General features: G+C 45.8%; 1 protein-coding gene across 1 annotated transcript in view; it reads right to left on the bottom strand.

Moving 5' to 3' along the window:
* The window catches only part of LOC141191510 (microtubule-associated serine/threonine-protein kinase 3-like), a 46,040-nt gene extending 41,001 nt beyond the window's left edge, over positions 1-5,039 (bottom strand). Inside the window, exon 1 of the mRNA XM_073661403.1 lies at positions 4,461-5,039. The gene's annotated coding sequence lies outside the window, so the exon portion shown is untranslated. The remainder of the gene's footprint in view (positions 1-4,460) is intronic.
* Between the last annotated feature and the right edge of the window lie 961 nt (positions 5,040-6,000).

Below are 6,000 nucleotides of genomic sequence, written 5' to 3' on the forward strand. Positions count from 1 at the left end.
GAGGAAGCCAAACAACTATGGGCAGAGAGGAGTCGACTGTTCCTTTACAAGGGGAAGTTGTGCCGCAGAATGGTTAACTCCCGGACGCATGAACTACTCTGGCAAGTAGTGGTGCCACGAAGAGACGCAGCCATGGTGATGGAGGCATACCACGACGGAGCTGGACACTTCGGGTGGAAGAAGCTGGAGTTCCTGCTGCGCGAGCGATTCCACTGGGTAGGCATGAGGGGAACATTGAGAAGTGGTGCAGAGACTGTGGCCCGTGCAACCTAAGAAGGAAGGATCGTGCCAGCCAGAAGACTCCCCTGCAGTCCATCGTCACCGGGCAGCCATTGGAACTGGTAGCCTTGGATCATGTAAAACTGACCCCAAGCAGAAGTGGCTACGTCTACGCACTAACCATCGTGGATCACTACTCCCGGTTCTTGGTTGTCGTCCCCGTCAAGGACTTAACAGCTCGAACAGCAGCGAGAGCCTTCCAGCAGCATTTCTGCCGTCCACACGGGTACCCGGACCAAGTGTTGACAGACCAGGGACCTGCCTTTGAAGCGGAGGTCTTCCAAGAATTCTGCACTCTGTATGGCTGCCGGAAGATAAGGACGACACCCTATCATCCGCAAACTAATGGACTTTGTGAGAAAATGAACCAGGTGGTAATGGATCTTCTGAAAACGTTGCCCCTGGAAGAACGCAGTCTGTGGCCTGAGAAGCTGCCCGATCTCGTGGACCTATACAACCACATCCCGGTAGGTTCCACCAACTGTACCCCGGCTTACCTAATGAGGGCAAGACCTGGTAAGTTACCTGTTGACCTGGAAATGGGAGTCCTGACACCCGAGGACACTTCACCAGAAGCAGACTGGGACACAGAGAGGCAGCAGCAGTACCGGAGAGTACAGGAGAGCGTGGAGCGAAGTCTCTGTCAGGCTAGGGAAAGACAAGAGAAAACTTACAACCAGTATGCTCCCGCTGTTCCCCTGGTACCCGGAGAGCAGGTCTTGAAGAGGAAGAGACGGCTCCACAAGTTGGACGACCAGTGGGAGAAGGACCCGTACACCGTACTGCCCTCAAGCCACGAGAACCCGAAGGTTTGTACCATCAGTAAAGACGGAGGGGAAACTACAGCCATTGTATCCCGGGACCACCTGAAGAAGTGTCCCGGACAACTGAGGAACCCTGAAGAGGAACAAGAAGACCATCGACCCGTAGAGGAAAGGGAAGATATGGTTAGTACTGTGCTCGGGGACTTCCCTCGGTCTTGGACTCAAGTCAATGGTGCAGTTGTGGTACCCGTACTCACCTTCCTCCAACCAGCATCCCAAGCACCTACGGAGCAACAGGTAGAGCTGGAAGAACAGCCGGTCCAGGAGGCAGAAGACCCCACACCCGCAGACCAGGAGGATCAACCCTCTGCTTGCAGTGAGCCTGCCATATCCCTAGTGAGCCAAAGAGCCGGTAGACAGCTGCCCAGTTTACCCTTGACAGCTCCTACACCCTGTAGTTCAGGGCTAGACAGTCAGCTCCGTAGGTCCACTAGGGCCACTAGAGGCCAGTTAGCCGCACGTTGGAGGATTTGAAGTGTATAAATTGTTTTATTTATGTTTACCTGTGTATTGTTGCTTGTGTATAATTTTGTGTTTCTAGTTATTTGTAGGAGTCCTTGGTGGATTTACCGGGAATCCTTTGTACATAGTTGGAGCGTAACCCAGGACGGACTAAAGACTGTTAAGGACTCGGGGCAGGACAAACCCCTACCTGGTTACGTCTCCCTGTTTTGGTGAAATGGACACCTTGCTTTTCATCAAATACTACACCCGGTTACGGACATGCCGTGACCACCTTTATGTGTTTCTTCTTATTGTACTATTATTGTTGTTATATCTTGTTATGTTTTTCTAAAATATGTTTAGTCCCGGAGTACTAAATTTCACTAGGGGGGAATGTGGCACCCCAGGGGTCTGGTTTCCCACAGTAATGTAATGTTATGTCTGAGAGCAGGTGGGAGGTCCTTTGGTCAGGGATCCTGTGCATGCCACACCTCCTGCCCAGTCTTGGGAGGGGAAGACCTTCCCCTATATAAACCCGGGGCTGAAGCAGGGTTAGTCAGTCAAGGAGAGTAGAGACAAGAAACAGTCACAGGAAGAAACAGCAGAAGCTCAGTGGGAGCAATACTACTACAAGTCAGGGGCTGGCAGCTGCAGAGCTCGCCCTGACTGAGAAGCTTTCTTACCGGACCCGGCGTCCGAGGCTGTGGGGACTAACTCTTACCCAGCAGCAGAAGCCGACCGGCAGGGGATTTCAGGTCCTCAGGCCCAGAAACCCGAAGGCACGGTCACACGCGTGGGACCAGCGCCGCCATCGTGGAGCGGAAGCCATTAGAAGGCCCCGAGTCACCGGCCATACGGGTGAGCACCACACGGTACACTCAGGGACGTGGGCTACTTATATCCGCTTCTAGCAAGGTAGCCAGAAGAGTACAGTCAGTTTGGGAGGCCTACAACTCCGCCTGGCCAGGGGAGATCCCATCTGCTCAAGGACTGACCAGGCCCCGTTCGCTAGCAAGTACTCCGGGAGGGTCTATCGTTGTTACCAGTAAAGACCCTGAATTACACCGCACCGTCTCTGAGTGGTTCCTGCTACCCTCATCTTCCACGTTGGCTGCCCTGAGGCCATACCCCTCCCGTTGGGGGTTATACTATCACGCTGCACAATTCTACACCGGCCTCAGCGGTCTGCCCTGCAGCGGCAGCTCCATAGCTGCAAATCAACGGGTGGCGTAGTCGACACTCAAATAACATCTATCAAGACTGCCACACACTGAGTTGACTCCCTGGGCACGGATCGGGTCCCCGCCACTCGGAGACTACAACCCTCATCTGATCCGGTTCCGGGTAAGCCCCCGTGCGCGAGACGCTGCGCGACACAGCAGGCCCAGGGGCGCGTCATATATATATATGAACTATTAGAAACTATGTAACTACAATTTTACTGTATAAGATTATAAATAAATATTGAGACATTGTATAACATTTTGATACAACATCATAATTACAGTTTTTTCTTAGCCACTCCCTAAACCAAATCTTCTGTCTCTCTCAAATATCTCCAGGAACGTCCTATTTAGGAAAGACATTTTTCTATCCTTCAAAACCTCAGAGAACTGCCTGTCCTTCTGTCCACATTCCCTGACGTCACTCTCACCTGGTCGTCTCACCTGTCTCTGTCCATCTATTTCGGCCATTTTCCTTTCCAGGGAGAAGTCACAGCTTTGGATTTTTAACTCTTTCTGTGAAGAGATGGACCTTTGCCCTGGCTGATATGGCTTATAACAGATATGAAATCTCCTGCGTATTTGATAGAGTTCACTATGGGGATGACTCAGTCTAGAAGAGTTTGATATTGGCTTTTGGTAAGATTTTACCTTTCCTGGTTTTATAAATTTAACTTGATTTCTTTTCTTTGCACGATTCTCATGTTTTCTAACAGAATCCAGCAACTGCACACATTTGAATAGGGATTCTTTTTGTGACGCTATAACTCTAGATACTGGATCTAGGAATTTGAATTTTTGTACAAAAGTTGTTATCATTTGTTGTACTTTTCCATTTTTGATAAGAGCTTTGTACAACCGTTCAAATATGGACATGAATGTATATGTACATTCCTTCCTACCAATCCTTAGTTTCTGCAGATCTTCTATGTTGGGAAAATCCTTTGTGACACAATAAATCAAATATCTTAACCAGTCCGAATCATTTTTCCCATCCATTAGGAGAGTAACATCTGGACAATGTCACAGGAATCCATATTTTAAATAATTGATTCCTCTCCTCATGGGATAAATCAAACTTATCAGAGAAGCTCTCAAATGTCTCTGAATTTCTACAGGCATGGATTTTGACATCATATTTTGGCATGATTTTGTATAATTTCAGCAAATTTTTCCTCATTTTAATTTGCAGTTGAGCCTGGGTAATTCCTGAATTCTCTGATATTTTTAGTGGCTCTTGTACGTCCGCTCCTCCTACGTCACTCACGTCTCCTCCCACATCACCTAGTATGTCGTTTTCTCGTATGTCAGTCATGTCTCCTCCCATGTCAGGTTTCTGTATGTCCGTCTCTTGGTCAGACCCAAGGTCACCTTCAGTTACAGACATGTGTCTTACTTCTTGTTCATTTTCCACATTACAGTCAGAATCATTGTCACCATCTGACACTTCTGCACTATTTTTCTGCTTAAAAATCTGACACAAGACTATGAAAAAAATCTACCAAATGTAGAATATTTCTCAACTTCTGTTTGTCTCTATTTACCAATTTAGAAGTTAACTGTAAATTCTGCAATTCACATTCTTTGTATAAACTGAGCCACAAAACGTCTAAGTCATTTCCTACATTAATTTGAAAATTAATATTACTTTGTTTAGCAAAAGAAGAAATTATACCCATATTTTGCTTACCTTAAGATTCCTTAGCTTTTCTTTATCAGCACGTCCTGTCTTCAGTTCGTCTGATTCTGTTCCTTGTTAGTACCTCTGCTTCCCGTTAGTCCTCAGTCTGTAGGCTCCTTTCTGCTTCTCGTGACAAATTAGTGAATTTACTGACACGTGAACAACAGCTGTTCAGCTCGTCAGGACTTCCCCCCTTGTTCACGGGAAGAAATTCACTTACTTAATTTAAAAAAACGAAAAAACAGGGCTGGCTGGCTCACCATTGTAAAATAATACTCTTCTCTGTATTATTTTTTCTACTGAGGACTTCTCAAAGTATCAATATCACGATATTCTTATAAAAAAATGTATCTATTTATTCTTGGATTGTCCATTAAAAAGAATCAGATTGCAGCAGGTACATATAATAATTAGTTATAAAGTAATTGTCCATAATTAGCTTAATTGTTGAGATTCACCCATCTTTCCTTGGATCCTGGCTGGTAAATCATGTCTTTGTCCAGCACGTGTCCAGGCCTACATGTCATCTGTTTCTCAGCATGAAGATTCTTCTTCTGTGTCTTGTGGGGTGGGAAGAGCAAGAGAGTCCCCCCTTTCTGTACCATGGGCTTTTATAGCCAGTCGTATGGCACACCTGTTCTACATATGGTAGTGAACCAAAAATACACACACAAATAGCGCATGTCAACTAGACACGATGGCTGATGCAATCCTTGTATAGAACTCAAATTTAAGAAAAATGATTATCGATTATTAATTAACATTCCAAATGAATTTCCATAATTAACCATTTAACAGAGTTATTGTACAGAGGACGTCCTTATACACAGTACAGTGCACAGAGATCATGAACCTTACTGCAGCAACTCTGATCTAGTCACCTCTGTACTGAGATATCTAGACTGAAGTTACTGTACAGAGGACGTCCTTATACACAGTACGGTGCACACAAGCTATGAATCTCAATACAGCAACTCTGATCTAGTCACCTCTGTACTGAGACATCTAGACTGAAGTTACTGTATAGAGGACGTCCTTATACATAGTACAGTGCACAGAAATCATGGACCTCAGTACAGCAACTCTGATCTAGTTACCTCTGTACTGAAACAACTAGACTGAAGTTACTGTACAGAGGACGTCCTTATACACAGTACAGTGCACACAAACTATGAATCTCACTACAGCAACTCTGATCTAGTCACCTCTGTACTGAGACATCTAGACTGAAGTTACTGTATAGAGGACGTCCTTATACACAGTACGGTGCACACAAACTATGAATCTCAATACAGCAACTCTGATCTAGTCACCTCTGTACTGAGACATCTAGACTGAAGTTACTGTATAGAGGACGTCCTTATACATAGTACAGTGCACAGAAATCATGGACCTCAGTACAGCAACTCTGATCTAGTTACCTCTGTACTGAAACAACTAGACTGAAGTTACTGTACAGAGGACGTCCTTATACACAGTACAGTGCACACAAACTATGAATCTCACTACAGCAACTCTGATCTAGTCACCTCTGTACTGAGACATCTAG

This window comes from Phyllobates terribilis, unplaced genomic scaffold, assembly GCF_046119375.1.
Source record: "Phyllobates terribilis strain yellow unplaced genomic scaffold, ASM4611937v1 Scaffold_46__1_contigs__length_10046794, whole genome shotgun sequence".
Lineage (NCBI taxonomy): Eukaryota > Metazoa > Chordata > Amphibia > Anura > Dendrobatidae > Phyllobates > Phyllobates terribilis.